Consider the following 25,763-nt stretch of genomic DNA (forward strand, 5'->3'; position numbering starts at 1 on the left):
CTTACAAGTTAAATGAGGGATGGATTTGCTTTGAAAATATATTGTGTTATCAAGTAATTAAAGGTATTTCTCATGGAATAACATAATGAAGGTTGAAAAGGTGAGCTTAATTCTGACATTTTCTAACTCCTGCGTATTTGACTTCGCAATCCTAACACAGTGGTGTTTTTTTGTTTGTTTGTTTTTTTTTGTTGTTGTTGTTGTTTTTTGTTTTGGTTTGGTTTGGTTTTTTTTGTGTGCGTGAAACATGAGAGTTTTCATGGCAACTACTTTCCTGAATGTCTGTTTCAAAACTAAACAAAATTACTAATTTTCTCCTCACAGGTATCATTTTACCCAAGCCTTTTCTATCTTTCCAATGCAGATATTGTTTGAGAGACCAAAACTACCATCAGTATTGCAGGTGCAGCTGTAGTAACCAAGGGTACAGAAGAAACATAACCTGAGTTGCCCTGTTAGAGGTTCCTGTGTAGCATCTGTCCTCTAGAACTTAACTTGTTTTTGGCAAGAGAAATGAATTTGAAATCCATGTTTAGTCTATAACAAATAATTTTCAAATTTTACATAATTTGTTAAGTTAGGCAGTGTGCATGGGTATAGAAGACACACAGAGACAGTGATTTGCTCTCTGACTTAGTTAAAAACAAGCAAGCTAATGAATAATAATAATTAAAACTTTAAAATTATCCATGGGGAGATGTTGAATGACCTCTAAAATATAATTTAAATTACAATCTCTATATTAAATGTTAACTACCCTTTTCAGGAGAGTGGTTGCTACCAGGTATTGAAAGGAAGGTGTAGGAAACCTCATAGTAGATAGTTACACAACCATTTTGCCACAAGAGAATGTTTATGTTTAATTGCCAATGGTTAATAGCTGCGTTAGGTCTAGAAACATTGAGAAGCTGCATTCTATATTGGTTTTATGCTAACATAGCTATCAGTGATCTTTACAGCTCCATTATTGTAGGTAATCGAGATCTGGGAATCACATACTTTAGAAAAAATCACGGTATCTAAGCAATAGGAAAGATAGTGTGGGACATTTGAGGGGCTTTTCATGAGGCCAGACTGGAGCAAATAAGCATTTTCAGACCAAGCTTCTTCTTGCAGAACTTCTATTACGTCCATTTACTTGGGCTGAGTGGTCCCGTGCAGTGAGCTTTTTCAAATCTCAGAGAAGGGTGGAGCATGAGATGAAGATAGTGGAGTTGCCAGTCCAAGAGTTTGTTTGGTGTTATGAGGCCAGCTTTTTTTTTCTAGCCACAGCTGGCAGTAAGCAGGGTTGGTTGCTTTCTGTAGATCCCATCTCCTGTTGTCTGGGATACAGCAGGTTGGTGCTGAGGCATCCAAGCCAGCTCTGAATGCCTTTTTTCTCATACTTCTCTCTGCTTCAGCTAGTTCTCCTAGGTATTAATAATGCCTGGATATGGCTGGTGTAATTGGCTGGGAACACATGGCACATCTGAACACAGGCTATAAATGTCATCCACAGATAACTGACATGTGTCTCCAGTTCTCCAGCTTGTACCTGAATGCCTGTAAATTGCTGCTACGAGTGAACAGCAATGCAGCTGGAAAGCAATTAGGACCCTGTCATGGTAAAATATGTTAAAGAACATCACCCTACTTTGCAAAAGTGTGTCCAGTGAATTTTGTGTACATCTCTTCCTGGACTGTTGATATTTGAATGCACGTGGGAAGGAAAACAAGCATGTATAGGGAAATCACTAACTCTGGATATGGAGCTAGACAGATCCAAGCCCAGCTCCATGGACTGGCTGCCCTTTTATGCTGTTCATCGATGCACTCTCTCTTCCCCTGTTCCTCCTCACACACAGGATGGAGCCTAGGATAACTTTTACGTGGGCAGATAAAATGCGACACTAAGAAATAGTGATCCACCAACTTCAGTGGCAGGAAGCCTCATTTTCTTATCCTTTAACCTAGTTATGCTCTTCCCTGTCCTACTCTCTTTCCCATGGTGGGAGGAGCCTACCCTTATTCCTAGTTATCCTTAGAACAATAAAATCCAATATCACTTATCTGCCACGTCTTGAGCTTATTTGACTTGGTGTAGCTACCATAAGATATCCATAAGCTCCATATTGTGTGGCAAAGGGCGAAAGACAATGCAGGGCAAATATGCATCCAAAAGCTGCTATCACAAGAAGAGGTTTTGTTGTTCAGTCAAAATCTAGGAAGTAACATGTTACTTTAGTCTCCCATTTCTGCTTCTGCATTTTGGAAAGCTTTTCTACTCAAGATCTTTTCCGATGCGAATACCTTCCTCTAAAGTCATGACAACTAAAATAAAAGCTATGTTTAAAACAAACAAACAATTAATATTAATCAAATATTGATGAACATGCATGATTAATATTTATGAAAGCTATCGGTGTCTGCTGAATATGTAAGATAAGAATCAGTTGTAGACTGTGTGAAAACAAAATTATACAGTAACTGGTAAGTATATGGTTACTATTACTAGGTGCCATTATAGCTGAGTGAACCTTTCAAATTACTTGTTCACTTGCAGATTGGCTGACTGAAATGATTCACAAGTTTGGTAAAATATTTTGAGCAAGAGCAAACTCTGAATTTTTCAGAATATTTTATTTAATTTTCAAATTAATTCTTTACATCAGATGTGCCAAAGTATAATTAAATATATATATATATTTGACCCAGGTTCTTTTTAGAGGCACACCAAAACAAAATGCATATTCACAATTTTGTTGTGGTTGGGTTTTTTGCTTATAAAACTGAAAAAATATTACTGGAACTGGACATAGTTCACTGAATTAGAATGTTTTATAGAAAGCTCTATTGGTGGTATAGGATGATTCTAGTATTTCTGTGTGTAAAAGGGAATTTATTTTTCTCTGTGTTCCCTTACACTTCAAGGTGCTTCAGGAGCTCTTGAGTACAACAGATCAACTTTTAATGACAGTAGGCTAGCCTAGTTAAATCCAGGCTTGAATTCAAGAGCATGTTCTTAATAATGAAGGTAATTAACTTTAAAACAATTTACCTAAGCAATGCAACAGATTCTTCATATCTTGAATGATATTAATTGAGATGGGATGTCTTTATAAAAATATGTTTATGGTTACCCAGAAGCTATGAGTGGAATACAAACTTTTTTGCCCATGAAAGGCGGAAGGTCATGCTGGATGAATGTCTGTGGTTTCTTTTTTTTCTTTTTTTTTTTTTTTTTCTCCTGAGACTGATATCTAGGAATCCACAAATAGGAACAATTTATTCTTTGAGCTAAACTCTCATTTTTTTAAATTTTTTTATTTTTTTTTTTCCCCTGGTTAGATAGTAAATCTGTCAATCAAGGACAGTCTATTTTATAATTTATCTCTATCAAACTGTCAATCAACTTGAAGATGATCCCCACACACATTTATACCAGTGTTTGGTCACAGTCTTAAGTGACTGATTATGGAAAATTTTCTGAGGTAGATATTGTAATTGCCAAGTTACTTCAATATGATCAATGGTGCCATTTTTGAACCTGAAGCAAAAATCCTTGACATCTATAGAAAGACAATTGCTGAATTTATGGAGTTTCAGGTCATACCACAAATGCATTATGACCAGACTTCTAAGAAATCTAGACTCAGGTGGGTTACTTCAGTCCATTTTATCTCTCCTGATAATGTGAGTGTACACCAGCACTGCTGGTGTGGTCAGTGCAGCACATACAGTCTGAACCTGGAAGCAGAAAAAACCTATTGGACTCCTGAGATCTGCTTGTGGGTTGCCTGTCCCAGCAGGAGCTTGCACTGGGACATGCCACAGTGTTCAGGAGGGACAAGGCTCTCTGGTCTACCCAGCTCTTTTCCCAGAGATAGGGACACGTCCTGGGCTGGACATAGAACCCAGGCATGGTCAGAGCAGAGCTGGGTATTCTGCATGGAAATACTTTGTTTCTGTGGTGCTGGGAGAGAAGAGTGGGACTTCATCTCCAGCCTGCCCTTGAGGAGACACCTGAAATGCCAATGGACTCCTGTTTCCTCTGAGTTCCCATGGACCTCAGAGAGGAGGTGACTTGCCAACTGCTCTGAGCAGTTAATGCATAGACAAAGACAGCAAAGTTGAGGCTGCACCCACCTCCCACCTTTCCTCATCCCTCTTTGTTCTGATATTTGCAGGGGGATTCCAGGTTTAACTCTGCAGCCTGAGGGAACTTCTACTCAGCCATGTAATGTTGTGGTCTGCTTGAAAAGTCAGGCACTTGTAACCAAAAATGCACTACTTGGATAAGCAATGCAACAATAGTTAATTGTTTTGGAGCTGAGCAACATTAACAACTGATTAATTTTGTTACTATTTTTTATATTGGATATTTTTTTCTTCACTAATTGCTAGGGAGCTAGCATTCATCATCTGTCTCATAGACTGCACAGTTTGCCACTTAATTGTGAAGTCAATTCACTCGTATAGCCCATACTGAGATAAAGAAAAGTATCTTGAAAGATGTATACTCATTATATAGCGTATGAACACTACTTGTATATGTCAAAAAACCCTCTTTGGTGTCCTTAGGAAATGGTCTCAAACACTAATAAAAAGTTTTCATGTTACCTTTCAACATCAGTTCAAAGAAGTCATTGGTGTCTGCATAAAAATAAGTTTCGTTGCAGAGTGATTGAATTTTAATAATCTCTTAGATTTTTAGGACTTCAGTTCCAGTTTATACCTGTCTTATTTTCTTTCTCTTCCTCCCTCTTTCAGAACTTTCCCCCTTAATCTCTTTCTCAGTAGAAGAAAACTTGCCTCTAGGGTATAAGTAGGAGGAGCAGAGACCATGAAGGATCAAGCTAAATTAGGATGTCTTGAAACACAGGGGTCACAACCCCACATTTTTCTAAGAGCAAATATCCTTCTATTGACTCTGTAACACTAAGGAGGATTCCAATTGATTTAATTTTCAGACTCCCCTTGCCTGCTCCCCACCCCCCCCATTTTTCCTCTTCCCTCTAGACAACAGATGTCAATGTCTTTTTAAGTTGTTGATTATTAACTGCGAACACTGTACTGTTAAAATCTCCCAGTCACATTTTTCAAAACCTTCAGATGTGTAACTGATAAACTGCACACACCACAGCAATGAGCATGATCTTATTGCAGGTTTTTTGAAGTGAGAAACTTATCTTTCCCCTTTTCCTTCCTGCTTCATTTTGAATATATTTAAATTCCTCCTAAAATGTATGCATCCTTTTATTAGAGTGGCATATGTAAAGATTTATCAAATGATTGTTTTGTTTTGTTTTGTTTTGTTTCTTTGTTTTCTGTGAGGAAGAGGGTTTTTGCAGCACAACAGTATTTGAAACAATAGCTTTGGTTGTGAGGCTGATATCTAACACTGTTACTAACTTAACTTATTCAGACCAAAGGCATAAATTCTTCAAAATAAATATACACAAGGCATGCCGAAGTGAATATCCTCATATAACTGGAAAGGCTAATAGAGATGTGAAAGTATAGTTGACCCTACTTTATTCTCATTCTGAGCTTTTCTGAATATTTCCCTGTATTGAATCTTATTCTGTTGTTGGGGCTTTAATTATTTATATAAGGGGGAAAAAAAAATAAGACTTCAAAGGAAAGATAATAATTAATTTCCTTGCCATACACTTGCATCATAAAATACTGGAATTATACATGGAGGTGTTCCTATCTAAAATAATGAGATCTTATTTTTGTAACTTCTCAGTGACAACCAATGGTAGGACAAGGGGTAATGAGTTCAAACTGGAACACAAGAGGTTCCACTTAAATTTGAGAAGAAACTTCTTCTCAGTGAGGGTAACAGAACGCTGGAACAGGCTGCCCAGGGGAATTGTGAAGTCTCCTACTCTGGAGACATTCAAAATCCTCCTAGACACCTTCCTGTGTGACCTCATCTAGGTGTTCCTGCTCTGGCAGGGGGATTGGACTAGATGATCTTTTGAGGTCCCTTCCAATCCCTAACATTCTGTTATTCTGTGATTCTGTGTGTGTGTAACTATGAAAAATGCAATTTTTTGGCAGGGGAGAATGATTTTTTTTTTTTTTTTTTCTGATTCTGATGCTTTAACAACCTCCTCTCCTTTGCTTTTCTTGGGGTTTTTTTGTTTGTTTGTTTGTTTTGGTTAGTTGGTTGGTTGGTTGGTTTTGCATTTTCAGTGTTTGTATGTTTTTTCAATTGCTCTCGTGTTTTTTTAACCTTCCTCCACAGCACACAAAGAAGGATTGCTGCTACCTGCTAAGGTAACAGCAATCATATTTCCTCCTCTGTTTGATTCAGAAATAATCTAGATATTGGAGCTGTCAGGAATCTCCTGACAAGGCTGTCATTGGGTCTGTGGCAGATCAGTTACAGCTAATGAAAAGAATTACAGTGGAGTGATTAGCTGGACCTTCTCTGCGGGCAGGTGAACTTCATTTCCACTCCCTCTACTGTACACAGATATCTTGCTGCTCACTAATGGTCTGAGAAATTCCCATGCCCATTGCCAAGTAGTTCTGAGGAGAATATAGGAAATTACAGGACCACATGTGCCAGTGAATCTCTTCTTCTGCAGCCAGAGGCATTTCCTCTAAAAGGATCCACCGGGATACTTGCAGGGCTGCTGCTGCTCCTGCCCATCCTCACTCCCTAGCATTGCCTTAAGCAGCTCAAGAAATTAAAAAAGTACCAGTGGGGTGAGCACATTAATGTGGTAGAAGACTAAATAGGTGCTTAAGAGAAAGCAGAGATTTGAGTAGGATGGGGAAAATGCCAGCCCTTTAGAGCTCTTTGTTGTTATTTCAGCAGCGTGTTCTGAGTTTTCAGCTACTTCTAGAGTTTTTGTGGGTTTTTTGGTTGTTTGGAGTTTTTAAAAAAGAGTTGTTCTTAAAAGGAGCTTAATAAAGAACAAAATTAATAGGTTTCTTGGTGTTTTCTTAAAAAAAAAAATAAAAATATATATATATATCCCATTGTATGAGTAATTAACCTCCTCAGGATGTGTGTTATTAAGATGGCTGCATGCTTCTTAGGTGGCCAAAAGAGAAGGCACAGTGCTTTCATCCTCTTACCTAATGCAACAAATCCAAGGTAAGCACCAGTCAGTTATTAATGCACACCGTGTTGAGGCTTAATGCTATTGTACTTGTTCTTTTTCAAGCTCCAGGCTGGTTGTACAAGAAAATGCTACAGAACAGCCTTGAGAGCAAAAGTCACAGTTAGGGATTACATTCAAGCATTGAAGAAATTGTAAAAACTCTTTTGTTGTTTTCTTGTTTTTTGTTAATAAAGGACTGTTTTATTGGTTATACAATTTAAAGTAAATTTCTCAGTCATCTTTAGAAAAGCTGGTTTCAGCCACCTACACGTTTCAGAAGGAAAAATAAATCAGGCTGAATTTTACCTGCTTTTCATATATCACTGTGATGTCAAAGCAGTTGTTTATTCCTTAATGTGCCCTTCATTTTCCTATTGAAACAGCTTAAAGCAATCTATTTCTTTTTTTCCTAGAAGTTGGAAGCTTGCTAACACAGGACATAGTCCTCTCCTGAATAAAGCATAGAAAAGCATCTTTGATGTTTTCATGATCTTGTACACCAAGAATGGCTATTAAACACAGTCAGTGCTTTCAAAATGGAGGGAGAAGGGGAGGAAAATCTCTTTGTAAAGATTAGAGAGGGATAGAAAATTTATTTTCCATGATGTCAGTGGACAGAAATGAAATTATGAAGAGTGAGAAGTAAGAGCTCACCAAAAACTGGAAAGTTTCAGAACAGCATTTTCTCAATTACAAAATATTTCTGTTTTGGGGAAAAAAAAGCCTGCTTTGTTAAAGTCCATTTTTCCCTGCCTTTTCAACCAGCTCTGGAAAAGATGCACTTCTCCCGTCTGGTGCATGTGTGAAAATGTGAAGGGTTCTGGTTTGAACATTTAGTATTCATTTGGGCAGAGAAGCTGGATAAGAAACAGGGTATTTGTTGTTCCTGACACGGTAGTTGGTCCGTCTCCTGTTTGGCACAGAAATAGTCCTCGTCTGAGAGAAGGCACAAATGCACATTACTGGGGGCTGGCCAGGAGCCCATTCACAATCCCTGTGCAAGGACTGATGCTGAATAGAAATGGGGAAGAGGGGAGGTTCCTCTCTGGGCAGAGAGCTCTGCAGCGCTGACCCTTCCTCTTCCTCAGCTTGCACCAGGTACAGCAATTCTGTCATGCCTGGCAGGTTCTCTTAGTTGTTTTTTAATCAGCTGTCTTTGTCCTGCCAAAAACTGGAGGTAGAGCAAATAGGTGAATCAAAATGGATGGTTTGTAACATAAAGAGCTTGGGCTGTTGTTCTGTCTATACAGTCTTGGGTAATACTGCCTGGATCTCTAGAGGGCGGTGCAATAAACAAACCTGATGCGTATTAGGAACATTTTTATGCCAATACTTATGAGTCTTCTTATTATTATCATAATGCTATTGTTATATCATACATCAGTAAATTTAATCAGCTCCAAAATACCCATTACCTTAACTAAAATCATGCTGCAAACATGATTTAATGGTGTACCCCTGTAAATGCTTCTGTCTGATCATTACCTTACAAGACCCCATGGGAAAAATTTGCAGGATTATGCTCTAAGAGATTATAAATAAAGGAAACAATGGCCCCACTGCTGTATTTATACTCTGCAAGATACAATTTTAATGTATCAAACATTAAATGAAATAGATTAGGAGCCTATGTTGATCGGTTCACCTGGGTGGTTGTGAAGAAATGTGTATTAGCTTGTCTTCTGAAACTCAGGCTTTAGGATGGTAGCTAGATATTTGCCTTTCCTCCACCTTCTTTCAATCCTATGGAAGCACAGTTTTCCAGTTACAGGAAGGCCTTAGGATGGGTGTATATGTGTGGCTACTTTTTGTGGACATGTAAAATTAATGAGTGCTTATGCTTACCTGAATGAAACCAGAGTCAAGGAGCAAATATCTGCTACACATCTCTTCCACGGGATAAATAGCTTAGGTCAGCATTCCTGTATAAATGTTAATAATGTGTCTGATGTGATTGCTATCAAGCAGTTTTTGTGCTCTGCCACAGACTTCAACCACAAGAGTCTGCTAAATGAAGTTTTATCTGCACTTTTTTTTTTTTTTTTCCCTAGATTGCAGTTATTATTTGCATTTTGGCTATGAAATGACAAAAAAAGTTGAGACTTTTGAACTATCATGAACATCTCTATTTCATAGGGTTATAATTCATGTATTCCTTGTCTGAGTTACTGCAAATTTGGCAGAAAAACTCTACCTCAGCTTGAGACCTAGACTACAAATCTTGAAGCAAATATTATTTGTGACTCCAGAATTTAGAACTGGGGATAGGAGCCAAATTTTGTGTTATAATGGAAGTCTATACTGTAGCCTTAATTAGAGGACTCTTGGTGTTCCTTAATATATCTTTCTCAGCCCTTAATGCTTCGAAATAAAGACATATGAGTGATGAACATTCATTTTTGTCTGGTGCCTATTCAAAGATCCTCAAGTGAAGTACAGTGGCAGAGCTCCACAGAGATCAGCACACCTGGTTTACACCATCTTCAGTGTTCGCTCAGAAGTCTGAGGAATTCTGTATAGTCATGATGTGCTACCACTCCCTGTTTTGCAGTCCCGTCTTTACTGCAAAGAGAATACCTTTAAAAAGGGAAAACTATCAATATACTCCAAATTGTTGCTTGCATAAAGCCATGTGAAAGACCTCAGCATGAATTCTTTTCTTGCATTTCCTGTTGAAGCAGACCTGTAGGGAGGAAGCTGAAGTGGAGAAATGCAACAAGAATCTTTTCATTATTTTGTAGGAAATGGTTTCTGCCTCACTGGGTTACAGCCATTTGTTGCAGTTTGTATTTCATCATTTTATCAGCTTTTCTTGAGTATGTTAGCTTCCACTTTAACACAGGGTCTTTCATAAGTGAGATGAATAGTTCACTGCTTGGTTGCTGTGTCCTGGGGCATCTTCCAAATATAATTACCAAATGCGAATGTAATGGCTTTCCATTTGTTTCTGCACCAGGTCCATAGAATGATTATTTCAGCACAGGGTACCGTATCAGTTTATTACAACGTCAGGTGCCAGTCTTTTGTATGAGACCTGGAACTACTTATTTTTCTAATAAATATTGTACACTATTTGCAACTCCAATATTCTCAGGTTTAGTAATGAATGAAAAACACAATCAAAGCAAGAGTGTTTCAATATAGCAAACTCATTCGAGTCATTATCAGAATATAGTGAGATGAGGAAGGACAATTTCACCCTGGAGAAATCACTGTAAGCTATACACAGTATAGAATTAAGTAATGAAGACCAAGTGGATGTACATGATATATGATTTCTAGAGAGAAGCTGGATGCGTTCATCTCTCCCATCTGTCCAGAAATGAAATGTTTTAGAAGTGAATGGTGTTTTACTGCTATTCCAATACAGTTTTTCTACATGTTTTTTTCTTCACATACAGAATTAAACTTTTCTCCTAGAAATTATATCTTTATATCTTTGTATGTGTGTGAGAGCTTCCTGCTTATTCACCATAGGGGACTTCTTCCAGAAGTGTCAGCGTAGTCCAAGGGAGCTAGGCACCTCAATCCTACTGTTTTTCACTAAGAATGAGGTATTGTTCCTTATAATCTGCTTTGAAATTAGGATTTTGTCTCATTATTTAATTTAAAATGAGAATCATAATACTGAGAATATGCAATCATTGTTCACACAATAATATTTTGACAAGGCAATTCATACTAAGGGAGCTAGTCATGGTAGAAATGATGTTTCGTCCAGTCCAGTTTGATGTTCAGACTCACATATGGTTAACCAGCAAATCCACTTAGTGCAAAATCATAGTCCTGAAATTAAACCAACCACTAAAGGAGGTATGACAAAGACACTAATATAGATTGCTTCATCTTTCCTCCCACTTATAAAATACCTGCTTAGTTTGTTTTCCCTGTTCAAGAGATGGCAAGAACTGTTTCATTTCTACACTTCAAAGAACCACTTTCACAGGAACTACCTATGTCTAAGATGTTTTATTTTCAATGGCTTATTTAAATTTCTCTATTGTTCATTTTTCAGGAATGTGCCTAGTTCTTTAAATGGCACAGTAAAAGCCTCTGTGTTGACAGGAAGCCTTTTCCAAAGGTTAATTATTTTATGAGAAAAGAAATGGCTCCTATATTGCTTGTTAACCTTTGTTTTCTCTCTCTCTCTCTTTTTTTTTTTTTTTTTTTTTTTTTTTCCCTTCTATTTCCCTCAGTTATGTGATTGCTTGGGAGTCCCAACAGCTTTTTTCACTTTCTCATTTAGCTTATCTGTTAAATATTTTTTCTCGTATCTGAATCTTATCTTGTTAATCTTGTTTGTTCTAGAGAGAATAGATTAAATTCCTTTATCTGTCCACTTTATTAAATTCCTGGTATAATTTATTAGTCTAACAAATTCAGACAAGTAGGAAATTTAATTGCCTAAAAGTGCATAACCTATTGCTACCACAGACTTTCTCATAAATGTGTGTTACAGTTATGAAAGACAATTAAAATGAAAATTGTTTTCTTTTAATTAGACTTTCAAAATGAGCATTTTTCACTAGCAAAAAAATTAAATTTTCAAATGATACACTTCCATTTAAAGATACTAACTGTATAAGGACCTTACCTTCTCCCCCAAAAAAAAGAATATCTGATTTTGTTTCCATTTAATGTGTCTCCATTTTCATCAGCCTTGGTAAGGTAGAAAAGCACACTGATTCCCATTCTACAGGTGAGAAGTGGAGGAAGGTGACATCAAAAAAGGTGTTCACTCTACCTCCTTGGTGCTATTACAGGTGTTTTACTAGGATTTGAACTGCCTGAAATTTGTTGGTAGACTCTCTCAGTAGCTACTGAAATAGGCTCTTGGGGCTCCTGTAAACTCCAAAATGGGCATCCCAGCTACCCTGACTTAGATGCCTAAGCAGAATGAATATTTTCATTGTCCAAAATATCACACAAAGTCTTTAGCTGATCCAGAAAACTACTTCCATGGCTTTGGTCAACAGGCTTTTTGTGGCATTCCAGTCTGGTGCAACATTGACAGTTCTCAGTGATATGTCTAGAAGGCTACAACCATGGGCTTTTAAAAGCATTAGTCACACCCTGTTATAAAGAGCTGGAAAAGACCTCCAGGTACCTGACTTGCATTTTGAAGGCAGCCATTGTACCAATTTCAAAGGCATGTTCCACCTCTTATTTTACACCGAGCCATGTACACGCCGGGATCTGGCTTTAAGGAGTTGTGTTGGCAGACATGATTAAGAAAAGCAACAGTGTATATGTCAGTGCTGAATCTCAGTATCTGACTCAAGGAGATCCCAATACTTGGAAATATCTTGACATCAGCTTTATTAATTCAAGTGTTTGTTGTTCCACGGTCCACCATATTCTCCAGCACTATCAGGCACAGGTTGTTTTTATAGTTGTTGTCTGTGGCAATAAGACAGCAGCAGAATTCCAAGTGAACACACCATTTAATCAAAAGCCAGATATTTACATATCTTCAGATATTTAAATATCTTCAGATATTTACAAAAGCTGGAAGTCCATTGAAAAACAGGCCTTGTTGCAAATAATTTAGGTTAGAGGGGATTTTATATACCTTGCATTTTCTGTTTTTTATGCCATACTGTGGTGGTGGTGTTTCATTGGCTTTTATTCTATTATTCCATGCCCAAGTGCATTTTCAATGGTAATTTCTTTATTTTTTTTGTTTTGTTTTGTTTTAGTATTTTTATGCTCTTCCTCTTCCCTGAATATTAAGAGGTGTATTCTGACTTTAATTACTTACCTCTTCTTACTAGTGATGAGAGGAACTTTCTGAATAAATGTACTCATTTTTTTTAAGCCAACATAGCTAAGAGATTTGCTAAGAGATATAAAAGAACATTGACCAAAAGAAACAAAAAAAAATGTAACAGAGCACAGAAGCATAGTGCTGAGACTGTTTATTTCATGTTTTGGTTATGAGTTAAATGTCATTATCATTGGCTTGCTATTATTAATAATTAAGTAGAAACTATTGTAGGTCTTGGTTTTACAAAGGATGAGGTTGAAGGATGAATGACTTTAAACACCAAAGAAGCATGTTAACTAAATTTTCTGAAAGGAAAAATTGCATGATTATAAGGTAAAATTCACTATGAAATATATGGCTTACACTGTGTAAACCTCAAATGAAGACATTAAGTACAATTCATTCAGTAATGAATGGATTCAGTAAAATGCATAGAGTGTGCCCTAGCTTTCAATATTTAGTTTTTGAATCTAATAAAAAAAGGTGTACAGGGCTTTCAATTGGCTTTTGACATCAGAGTTGATTTTTAGTAGTGATAGGATGTAAAACCTGTAGACAGGATGATCACGGATGTCTTCAGATGCTCAAGATGAAATTTACCTGGGTTTTCATGAACTCATACAAGAACAGATAATGCTTTGACAGTTTTCTCTCTTATTTCTGATATATCCAAGTTACAGTGGAGTTGTGATAGTGTTACATGTTCTTAAAAGAAAAAGAATAATGATCTAAGGAGGTGAAGTCTGACAGATTTCTCCAGTCTTAAATTTTGGAAAACCTTCTCAACTTGAGCCCCAAAATAGGGATTCTTCCTCCTACGTGCTTCATTTTTCTGCTTGTAACTTTCCATGCAAATCATGTCTGTCCACCCCAAGTTTGGGTACAACTGTTGCCTATTTTATTTCACTCCTATAGAAAAACATTCTTGAGTTCTGTACTGCCACGCACATTTTCAACAACAGAGTATTTGTGTGACTACACTTGCCAAAAACTTTGTGATTTGGATCCCCACTCCCTGCGTTGTGTCATTGTCTTTTTTTTTGCCCTCCAGTTGATACAGTTATTGTTCTTGTTTGCTATTCCAATCTTTAAACACAATACAAAAGCACTTTGCAAAACTCACCACCATCAAGAAAGGACAGAGCAGATCTTTATTCTGCAGGGCCATATGCCTCTTGGAGAAAGGATAACTATTGGGAATGTTTTTTGTAAGACCTGGTACTTTTGGAAGCCTGCTAGAGGAGAAGATCCCAAATGCCTGACTCATTCCTCTTTTTCAGATTTTGTTCTCAGAGAAAAAGGTTTCAATATAACTGTCTGAGACAGCACAGTATCTTCTAAAGGATTGAGGTCTTATAAAAGTACAGTAACAGCTGTCAGAAAACTGAGTTTTCTACTGAGAAGAATACTGTGCAGTCCAGTACATAATTAGCAACATATTCCTCATCTGAGAGAGATGAATAAAACAGTTTGCCACATTTTCGAGAGCTTCAGCCCAGCTTGTGATATCCTGCTTACAGTTTTACACATGGAGTCATTTTGGTCAGGATTCTTCTCCTTCCCAGAATTTGTGCCCAGGAATTGCAGCTATCAGAGCTGCTTCTGATGAATCCTCCTTGTATGACCCAATTTGGGCTTTCCACGAATGAAATCAGCCTTGTGTGACCAAGAGCATATTTTTCTTTCTAACCCTCAGGCTAATTTGTTGTACTTGAGAGACGTGTAGAATGGCTCAGCAACTCTTAACTCTGGTTAGACAGTTGATGAACACCTAGGATTTACTCCAGCTGTGGACATCGGCTGCAGGTGCTCAGAACATTTTCAAAAACCAACTTATAATCTGTAAAACTCCTTGGTTAGAGGTGTTCTCACAATAATGTTGCTTTGTAGGAAGTCAGAGGGAAACAGTTGGTTTTGATATTCCTGCAAGGGAAAGTAGCTTTCAAGGCACTGTGCCTATCAGTTATTCCATTCAATACATTGTGAACATGTCCTAGTAAATGTATCTTTGATTTTGCCTGCCTAGTTCACTCCAATCTAAGCAAGTTCTTGGGTTATAGGTTTCAATGAATGGGTTACACAGAGTGGATGGAGGGTATTTTGAGCCACAAATTCCATGAACACTTCTTATATTGCAGTAATATGAGAGTCTGTTGCCTCATAGGCCAAGTCTCTGAAAGGTACTTGTTTGTTTTCCATAAATTCCACCAGAACTGGCTGTTCTTCATTAACTATTTCACAGTGTGGGAACAAAGAAAAGCCAATAGTTTGTAAAGAAGAGAGTGTGCTGGCCAAAGAATTAGTAACTGGCCTAACAGACTTCCTCAGAATGTCAGAATTACAGTGATTTTCCCTCTTGTTTTACCCATGTCTAACAAATGGATTATCTGTAATGTATAATATTTATTTTTCTCATTTTTGTACTTGGATTTTTAAAATTTAACTTATTTTTCTTTTGAGGGGAATAGCTTTTATTTTCCAGCTCTACAGACACAGCCAGGTAGAAGTCCAAAAGGCCAGGAAAAAAAATGTTCAAGAGAGGCACTGGGGGCCAAATTCTCCTCTGACATGAGCTATGCCTGACTCCATTGAACTCAGGCAAATGGCATGAGGAATCGAGCAGGCTAGAAGATGGCTCTTAGGAGAGCTATTGACTCCTACTAATTCTTGTCTTTGCTAAATCTTCATGGCACTGTAGGAAAGCTCATTTCAACCGCTTACAGACCTACGTGTGTGTGGAGGGGTGGGTCTGCAAGGCTTTTTTGCTATTGAAAAGGAATTGCTACAGAGTTAGAGAGTTGCCTCGGGGAGATCAGTGGTCTTTCCCCATTGCCAATGCTAAACTGGAGTTGTCCAGGGAATTTTGGAAAGTGCCTTCTGGACTTACCTGCTTTGAAAGAACTCTGTATCTGTCTGTAGCTTTCTTTGATTTCTGGGAAATGACCATTTTATTTGGTGAATGGCAGGCTCCCCACTGTTCCTCTCCTTCCCAGTTAGAGAGACTCCCATATGCCTCCCATTGTCCATGGTTTGCTCTGAGGTTTTGCAATTTCTGTCTGCATGTTTGATCTCTCACGTAACACCAAAACTACTGGAGCTCTAGATAATACACATATAACTGCATCAATAGGCTTTTTGAAGAGAGTGAGTCCATTGGTGCACACACAACTGTGACACCTGGAAAAGTGCTCTTGCTGTCATTCTTCTGTATCGTCTCATTTTATGTCTGTCTGGCCTTGTGACAATCTCATTCTGTTACCATGTATGTCCCTTAACATGGGCCCCTGTCCCTTCAGCTTTACTTAGAAGCTTGACTGAGTTTGGTAAGGGAATCAGAATATGTGGTTTTAACATTTCCTTTTGCTTGGGTCTGCTACACTGATGTAAGATTACATCATTGACCAACTTGTTGTGCTCTCTCCATAGTTAAGGGGTGGAAAGTTAGCTAAAGGTTGGTGAGGTAGGAGGGACACAGGGAATTTATACTGATGATGTAGTCACCTATGCAATGTCAGAATATTGCCACATCAGAGGACCTCAGACCAAGATATAGTGTCCAGTTTTAGATACTGTACTTGAAGAAAAAGGTGGTTCAATGTGAGAGACTCCAGAGACTGAAGGGCAGGCTGTGTGATCAAGGACAGAACATGTGGAGTAGTTCAGTCAAGAGAAAGAAGGGCTGGGATGGAAAGCACCTGCTTATGTGACACAAAACATGAAAAAAAAAAAAAAAAAGAATTTATACAAATGGAAAGGTAATAGACTGTTCGTTGTGCCCAGTGTGTCATAAATAAAATGTTTCTTTTCAGCAAGGGAGATTAAGGTTGTATCAATCAAAGCTTGTAGATGGTCAGGTGAGTTAAACATTGGAATAAATTTTCTGGGCAGAGAGGCAAATATTCTTCAGTGATGGTCTTTAAGAGCAGCTTAGACCAACATTTGATGGTAAAGAAATAGTTTATAACTGATTTTGTCTTTAGGTAAAAAGGTGGAGTAAAGGATGCCTTTAGGTGCATTTCAGCCTATTTTATATAATTTTTCATGTTCAGAGCAGAAGGTGGTGGTGGTGAGACAACTTGTATGTATCCAGGGACAAATTTTTCTCTACAAAACCTATGGAATGTTAGCTGTCCCTCAGCCTCTCCACATGCAAATAATGGACTTTTACAGGTACCACACATACAGTGTGTTATGTAATGGACAATGTTTAAGAATAATGCAATGAAAGATTAACACTTTTCTATGCCAATAAGCTTCAGATGCTCCTTGTTGAGCTGCTTGCAGCACATTCCAACTTTGAACTGCTGAGGTCTACATAAATTCAGGTTATCCATACAGCTGTGTAGAAAATCTCCAAGATTAGTTCTGTGTTAATAGTAAGAAAGGGTGAGTCAGTCAGCTAACTTAATGATCTGGCTCATGATTTGAATCCTTTGAAAGTTGTCTGTAAGCACCTCTGGGAACAGAGATCAAGCATGACCTTGACTTATAGTTGTATCAATTAAATAATCTTGTAATATTTCTGACATTGTTGTCACACAAACAGTTCAGATTAACAGAACAGCACAGTTGACTTCTTGTAGCACATTCTGTTTCCTTTCAGTGTAGTCTTTCTTTTCTTTCAAAGGATGCTCTTACCACTGTTTTTGATTTCCTGCATTAAAGAACTGAAAGGATCCCTCTGACAATGTTAAAGCTCACACAAGGACAATACATTTCATATGTATTATTGTACTTGCATGAGGACTTTCTTTTTTATTCTATTACATACAAATGATTTCTGGTTATAATGGATAACATATAGCCTTGACAATAAGGGGGTAGGCAGGACTCAGTCTAGTATTCAAATACAGTCAGTTCTCCAGTCCTGTATTCAAATACAAAGAAAAAAAACCCAACTTGTCTCTTTCTTCATACCATAGCATTTGTTATTCATCCCCTGGACCTGGCTACTATTGACTTTTATCTATGTGATACATTGTTCCTGTGGCTAGTTAGGTTAAATGCAACCTCGGTGCTTTCATTACCAATTCTTCGACATAGTTTATTTTTTTCTCTCTATTTTTTCTATCAGGTTGGAAGGTAGATTTCAATACTCTTTGCTCTTGTTTATTGACAGTCTTTTATACAATCACTTGCAGAGAAAATAAGTGAAAGCAAATATAAATAAGAAATAGAGTCTACTCATCCTTTTAGAAGCTAGAGTTATTTCCTCTTTTTGAAACAAAGGACCAGAGAATTAGGAAGGATAAACTTTATAGACACTGAATGCATCCCATTTTTTGAGGGTCATGTTCCTTTTGCCTTTTATTGAGTTGTTTCTTTGCCATCTTTCTTGAACTGGTATATCTCAACAAAAGGGGATGAATTACTATTTTTTAGAGTTACAACATCAGCATATTGTATTGTATAAGAAGCCAGCATAACCTAATGAGTCACAAATGAAAGAGGTTTAGTCAACCAAAAAAACCCCACAAAAACCAAAACAAACACACACACACATACGCCCCAACCCAACGAACAAACCAGTTGAAAAATCATCTTCATAAGCTGATTGTGGTAGTCATGAGAGCAGCATATAAGGTGTAAGCAGGTAATTTCAGTCAATGCAAGCTTGTAATATAAATTATTTTTTCCTTCTGTCTTCAAACACTGCATAACCTACACATTTCAGCCTACACATTTTAACCATTTCAACCATTTCACATTTCAACCTGATTTCATCCTGCTCCACACAGCACACAGTGATTTAATTTTATTGTAGTGCCTCTCTTTTTAAAGATGTTTAAGAATGGAAGTGATATGAGTTTTGAAGGTTGTGTATTACAGAATGATATTAAAATATTTGACTGTTTCTTAATTGTAGGAAATTTTCAGTCTTCAAAACTGAAATTACTGTGCTTCTCTTAGGAATAGCAGAGACTTACTAATTTTTAACATTTTCTTCAAGTCAAAACTTCAGGACCATGATTTGATGTATGATATGTTCCCTCCCTGCATTTTCATTTATTAGTAAATGATGTTCTAAATTGCTGAGGAGTAATGTGGTACAATATTGTCACCTGTGGTACAGTCATCTGCAAATAATACGTCTTCTGTGTGCTGTTTGCAAAGAGAACAGGGAAAGAGTAAAGTCATAGTGCCTATATTTCAACAGACTTCATGGAACATCAAACCAATTCTCACTGTATGTTGACATCACCTCAATGAAGAAATGGAGCTTCATGTTACTGTCAATAGATATTATAGTATATTTGGTGTCAGCTTCTTCATGGAACAGAGAATTTTACTTTCCTCTTTCTCCCCATTGTAGCATTTGTTATTTATTCCCTGCACCTTGGCTGCTATGGACATTTATCTACATGATATGCTGTTTCTGTGGCATGTTAGGTTAAACCCAACCTGTTGTATTTAAGCATACTTTCTGTCAGCCTCCTAGCACAATAGGAGATTTTTCTTGTATGAGTTTTTATGTGCATGCACGCACAGACACGCACAAGTGAGTATTACAGCACAGGGTATGTATAGTGCACCTGTCAAATCTATAAACACAGAGTGGATGCAGCTATCTGAAAGAGATAGTGTCAATCAGATCCATGAAGACTTGGGGGGGGGGGAGCATTGTAGTAGATGGCAGGTAATTTTAATTATCTACGAGAGTTTGAAGCTATGAATAATTTATTACCCATAGAAGTCTTTTTTAAGGCTTCTAATCCTGGCGAGCCTCTGATATTCAGATCACAGTCCCTGATGTTTCCCTGTTTGAATTGTTACTCTGGAGGCACTGGATGGAAACTATATGTTTCTCTGTAGCTAGTCAGCATAGATTGAGTTGTTTTGACAGCCCAGCATGAGACTGTAATAGTCCAGCTAAAGATCTGAAAAATACAATACACAGTGGAAAATAAAACATTTCCTTGGACACTGATAACCACACTGAACAACACAACACACTCCAGCACAAATAATGGAGAGTTTGGAGGCTGGCTTTGGCTGGTTGGGGCAGCCTTTCTCACAACTATGAACACAGCAATATTTTCCTATAAGTTAATAACAATTAAGAGGAAAAATACTATTAGAGTACACTATTTAGGCTCATTCACAGGTCTGTTTGAATTCCTTTGAAACCTGCAGTTTGCATATTTCCTACACATTTGCTACAATATAGCAACTAATTTTCCCCCCAAAAAAGCCTGTTTCTCTGTGGGCCACCTGTGCTGAATGAGACAGGATCACAGCATTGGCACATGGGCAGGCCGGAAGCTTGAAAGCAGAGACACCCACTCTCCCACTCAATACCTTTTTTTTTTTCCTTTTACAAGTGCCTAAGCAGCAAAGAAAGTGGGGAGGCTAAATAAGAATGAGGAGAAGGCTCTTGGAAGAAGAAGTGAGAAGTGAAAGGCAGGAAAGCAGAGGTGGGAAAGAGGTGGGAAATTTACGTGGTGTGTGCAGCACATGTGTGTCGTGAGGTAGGCAGGATGGATGGGGAAAGAGAGCAGCTGAGGGAACACAGAACAGGCTGACTTCATCGGGGCGGTTAAAAATAGGATAGGCCTCCCTAGAGCTTCTGAGAAGTCCGTAACACTCAAGTCTTAAGTTCACAATGAAGGGCTAGGGGCTTCATTAAGTAAGGTACTCAAACAAAAGCCTAAGGCTGGTGACATACCAAGGGATCTTAGTGAATTGTGGCTAAAGCTAAACCATGGCTTAATATCATCTGTTAGCCTTTGCTACATTTTGAGAGGCTGATGCATATGACAGAACACGGTTTTCTGTCTGCATGTGTCCTTTTGAGGTGACGAATCTGGAGGCCTGGAAGAAGGTGTTCAGACACAGGGTTCAAGAGCTTAGAGACAACCAGTGTGGCACGGAAGGGGACTGAGGAAGCCCTAAAGTCTTTGCCAGATTCCTTTCTCTACCCTGAACTCTCAGTCCAAACATGAACAGAATCAGGAAGTGGGAATTTCTTACATTCAATGAGGAGTAATTACATCAAAAGGAAGCATAGGATCAAGCTAGCCCATGAAAGGCAGGGGATGATAATACATAGCGCATGGAAGCTAGGTGAAGAAGCTGAAGGAAATCTGTCCTATGTAATGCAACACAATCTACTACCACTTTCCTTCTTAGTTACATTCTGTTCCTTGTTAACTATACCGCTTTATTGTCTAATGCATATTATAAAATGTGTGGAATTCATGAAGTGACTGAGGCGATTTTGTGGTAGGAACTCTTAATTGATGGATTGTTTGATTTTTACATGCTTTATTTCTCTAAGGCAGTAATGCAGTGTTGCTGAATTGTATAGGCAACATGCATGTAAAGAAGACACAGAACTATGTATATATACAAACACCCCTCCTTGCATAACCCTGGTGAGGATTTTACTGAATTTCCATTTTATAATCTGACTTCAGTGTCAGCCTTGCCACCAATTTATTTTAAAATGAGTTGTAGAGAAAAGCCTCTTGAGGCAGCAAAACAGCAGGTGGCCTGCTTAGTTTGTTGCGGTGGCACCTGATGAATAACTCAATTGATCTCCATATGCTTCCATTCACTCTTGCTCACAGAAATACTACCTTAAACACTGAGCATTCCACATCTGATAGCAAAGGTTTTATTCACACAAAAAATGACATACTGGAAGGAAAACATGTTTCACTGCAGACATTGCTTTGTCATCCAAACCCATTTTCAATGCCAAAATCTAATGCAAAACTCAGGTATCGAAGCAGTGAAAAACGAAAATTGCATTACTTGTTTTGCAACGATATATTAAAACCCACTCTAAGATCACATCAGATTTTTTTTGGTAGAAAAATTTGAAATTCACCTACACAGAATGTTTTGCTCCAGTTTGAGATGTTTCTGAGGCCAATATTTCAGCTTTGGAAAATAAACCTGGAAGTTTGCATCTGGCGGATGCCTGAATAGTGTCCCTGTCCACCCACTTGCAGCATACTGTCAGGTATTAGGAGAGTAGATTCCTGTATTTCCTGTGCACTGGAGTGTGATCTAGGTTTCTAAGCTAATGCTGATAGGAACAAGCGTGTTCACATGTCATGGTGATACTAATGTAGTTCTGGTCTTTGTGTCTGATACCAGCACAGAAGCAGACTGTTCTCCTGAGTGATACACCTTCCTTATAGCAGTGTGTGTGCGTTTCCTTCAATGCAGTGCCACACTAGTGCACCTCTACCTCTTCCAGTTCAGAGCTGATAGAACCATAACTCATTTAAGCATAACATAGACCTGGTGTACTAAGGTGGCCATGCGTCAAGGAAAAAAGATATAAATGGAAAGATTAACAAAGCAAGCTATACATCCTGCTCTGAGAGGCAAGTCCCAAAGAACAGCATATAATGCTATATGGCTTACCAAGTTTTAGTCACCTGCCTATGGAATAGGATCATAATAACACTCAATGTACAAAAAGGAGAGGGAAGACTTGTATTTCCTAGGTTTGAGATACTTAGATATTCAATTTAGATGGTTAGTCATCTTAAAATATCTAGTTAGTTAGATGAAAAAGAAACTTCCCCAAGAACTGCAGCTTAATTTTCTGTCATAAATAGTTCTGTGGAAGAGCCTTTCCCTCTCACTGCTGTAAAGTTGTCTGAATACTTTCCACTCTCATGGAGTGATCCCTCCAGACTGTATCCAGCAGTGGCTGTAAACAGCGTGGTAGTCCAGAAAGTGGCAAGAGACTCTCAAGTGACATGCATGGGAAAGGAGGTAAAGACATAGCATGGTGGACTGGGGATCATTCTTTTTTTAGTTCATAGCATTGTATACATGTGGTTAGCCCCAACCCTTGGGTGATAGTTCACACCCAAAAAAAAGAAAAATGTATGTATACTGCTTTTTTTACCAAACAGATAAACCTGAGCAAAGCCACATGGTGCTGTAACTGGGATGCTTCTGCTATCAGGGATGATTCTGTGCTGTCAATGCATGGTAGTGGCAGGTGCCTGTTGATCGCACAGAATAGGGCATTGAGCCTTAGTAACAGGTGTTGTTAAAGGTCAGATCTTGTTCCTGGTATTTCCTTGTTGATTAGTTTATCTAAGAATCTTGTCTAATACCTAATTTACATATAATCTTTTTCTTCTCAGAAGGTCAGCATTAACAATGAGTGTGCTGATACAATAGATATAAAATTAAGTGATTGTCTGTCAAGCCCAGTAATCAAATTTCTTGAATAACTCAGTTTAGATCATTGGATGTCTACACTTCTGTTTTTATGCTATAGCTTGTTATTGAGAAACCCTCTCCAGCACAGCCTCCTTTAGTAAATGTTATCACAGGATTATTGCATTCCTGTCTTTCATATGCTACCCTGTTCACTCAAATTATTTCCAGATACATTTAGAACACACATTTAAGTATGGAAATGTGGTTTTAAGATAAAAAGTCATCACTGACTCATTTGAATGATCAGTTTATCCTTTAAAATAATCTGCTTAGGTTATTTTTGTCTAGCTATGAAGTGGCTGAGTGATGCACTGAGTCAAGACTGGCCAGGTATTGCTACGTATTACATCTCAGTCTGATTTCTTGATGGATATGAAAGATGACAGCTTTTAAAGGGAATGTAATAAATACATTTTATAGGGTTTCTATGTTTTAACTTTAGTGCATACTTTGGTTTCATGGCATTTTTTATATTTCTGATGTGATTTTTTGTTTCACTTAAAAGACTGATATTGGCCTGCAGCTCAGCTATGATTCACGGTGGCAAAAATATCTATTTTCAGAAGCAAATGTTCTTTAGTACTAGTAGGATGTGCTACAGATTAGATAACATTATGAGAAAAATCCTCAATATATGTTTAATTGTTAAGTTACTCAGTATGCATACTCTTTTTTTTTTTTTTCCTATATCTTTCTTCTATTATCCCCTAACTCTTCCCAGTCCAGTCTTGCTTAATGAATCTGTCCTTAAGATTATTGTACTGTGTTCTTTGAGGAGACATCTTTCTAGTTTGAATATATACAAGATCACACTTAGAAAACTGTGCAAGGTGTGGAAACATCTTGAAGAGATCTTGTCATTTTTATTTTTATATCTGTCTATACTTATATCTTTACTAGAACATAATTCCTATTCCTTCAATGTCCCTTACAGAATAAATACTATGAAAATAGTGAAAATAACAAATGTTATTACAAAGCCTTTTGAAGGATAGAATATTAACAATAATAAGTAAATTCACTCCGAATAACTCAGTGCTTGGCTCTGAGGTTCAGAAAAAACATATCAAGGCCAGCTACTCTGTCCTGATGTAGTCATCTTTTACATGACCAATGTACATTAGCAGCAGTAATTTCACTTTCACACTTAATTTGGGTGATGAGACCCAGTTGTGAGGATCAAGTAATGTTACTGCTGTTTCCCTTCAGATTCTGCAATAAAAGACATTTTAAAATTGTCCAAGGCATCTTTGCAGCCCATATTACAAATACCACTCACAGTTGTACTGAATTGCAATGATGGTTCAGAGAAGCTACTTTCCTGGCCTGTCTCAACAGTTTGCTTTCTTATCCACTTTAGCTACCTAATGTTTTACACATGATGCAGTTAACAAAAATTAGTTGTCTCAATGCAGTGAGTTTGCATGGGGTTTTTTGGTTTGGTTTGTTGTGTTTTTTTTTTTTTTTTCCTTGTAACTTGAATGAGTAGGTTATAGGACTATATGTTGGCAGTGTGTGTGCATGAATCACTGATTGTGTCTGTATGTCAGAAAGGAGAAATTTCTGAGTCCAAACACTGCTGGAGGTACATCAATAAGAAGTCTACATTATCTATGTCACCTTGATTCCATAGTACACTCAGTCACAGCTTCAATCAGTTATTGTTAACAATAAAGTTCAGGAGAAATCCCACAAAATTGATAAAATAAATTAATAATTTTAGGAATAAAGAAGAACTTTATATTCTAAGTATTTTGACTTTTCTATATATTTTAGGCTGGGGAGTGGGAGGAGGAGGACAAAATCTCAGAATTACCAGATCTAATATCTGTTGATTCTTTATTTCACCAAAACTCGGATGTGTTCTGAATCTTCCCATGGGAATATTTTACTCCATATTATTGGAGGTATTTCAAAGTTCCAGTGAAACAGAAAACTACAGTGTTGAGCTCTTTCTAGCCATTGCTGTCTCCTGCTTGCCGCACTGCCACAACTGCCGTATCTATTTCAAATGTAGTCAGAACAAGAGCAGCTATGGGTAGCCTGAGGCTACTTGCCCCCATATAATGCCTATCTTGTCCTTGGCTTGTGCCAAATCCAAATAAATTTCCTTTCTTGCTTTAACATCAGATTCAGTAAAGGTGGCTATAAGTCCAATATTAGATCTCCTTTCACCTCTTCAGTCAGCTAAAAGACTCAGCTCTTGTAATCTCTGTGTGCTGGGACGAAAGTTCAGAGGCTCGTTGTCCCTCTCCCCCTCAGTGCCCAACTAATGAGCTGTGCACCTTTATGCTTGCATATAATTTTGCAGAGGTTGATTGTCTAAATGCACTTAGCCTGGCAGGCAGCTTTCATTCTAACACACTATTTTATCTCTACCTATAGCTTTGTCTTGGAAAATTAGACAGTGAAAGCACTGAAGCACAAGCTTAAATCTATCTCTATGGAGGAAAGCACTCAGATATGTCCTTAAATGTAAATATGTGCTTAGATCCTATCATTAAGTCAAAGAGACTCAAGTGCATGCTTCAAGTATAAGCATATGCTTACATCCTTTTTGAATAGTGATGCTTTCCTGAATTGGCACCTTAACTTGGCCAGAAAATTGCCACATTTCCTATGAAAGAAAGGAAATATTTCTGTAAAGTCTAAAGGCACCTTGCCAGCTTTCTGAGTTATAGGTCATTTAAAAATATGCT

This window comes from Streptopelia decaocto (genome assembly GCF_964273445.1).
Source record: "Streptopelia decaocto genome assembly, chromosome: 2".
Taxonomy (NCBI): Eukaryota; Metazoa; Chordata; class Aves; order Columbiformes; family Columbidae; genus Streptopelia; species Streptopelia decaocto.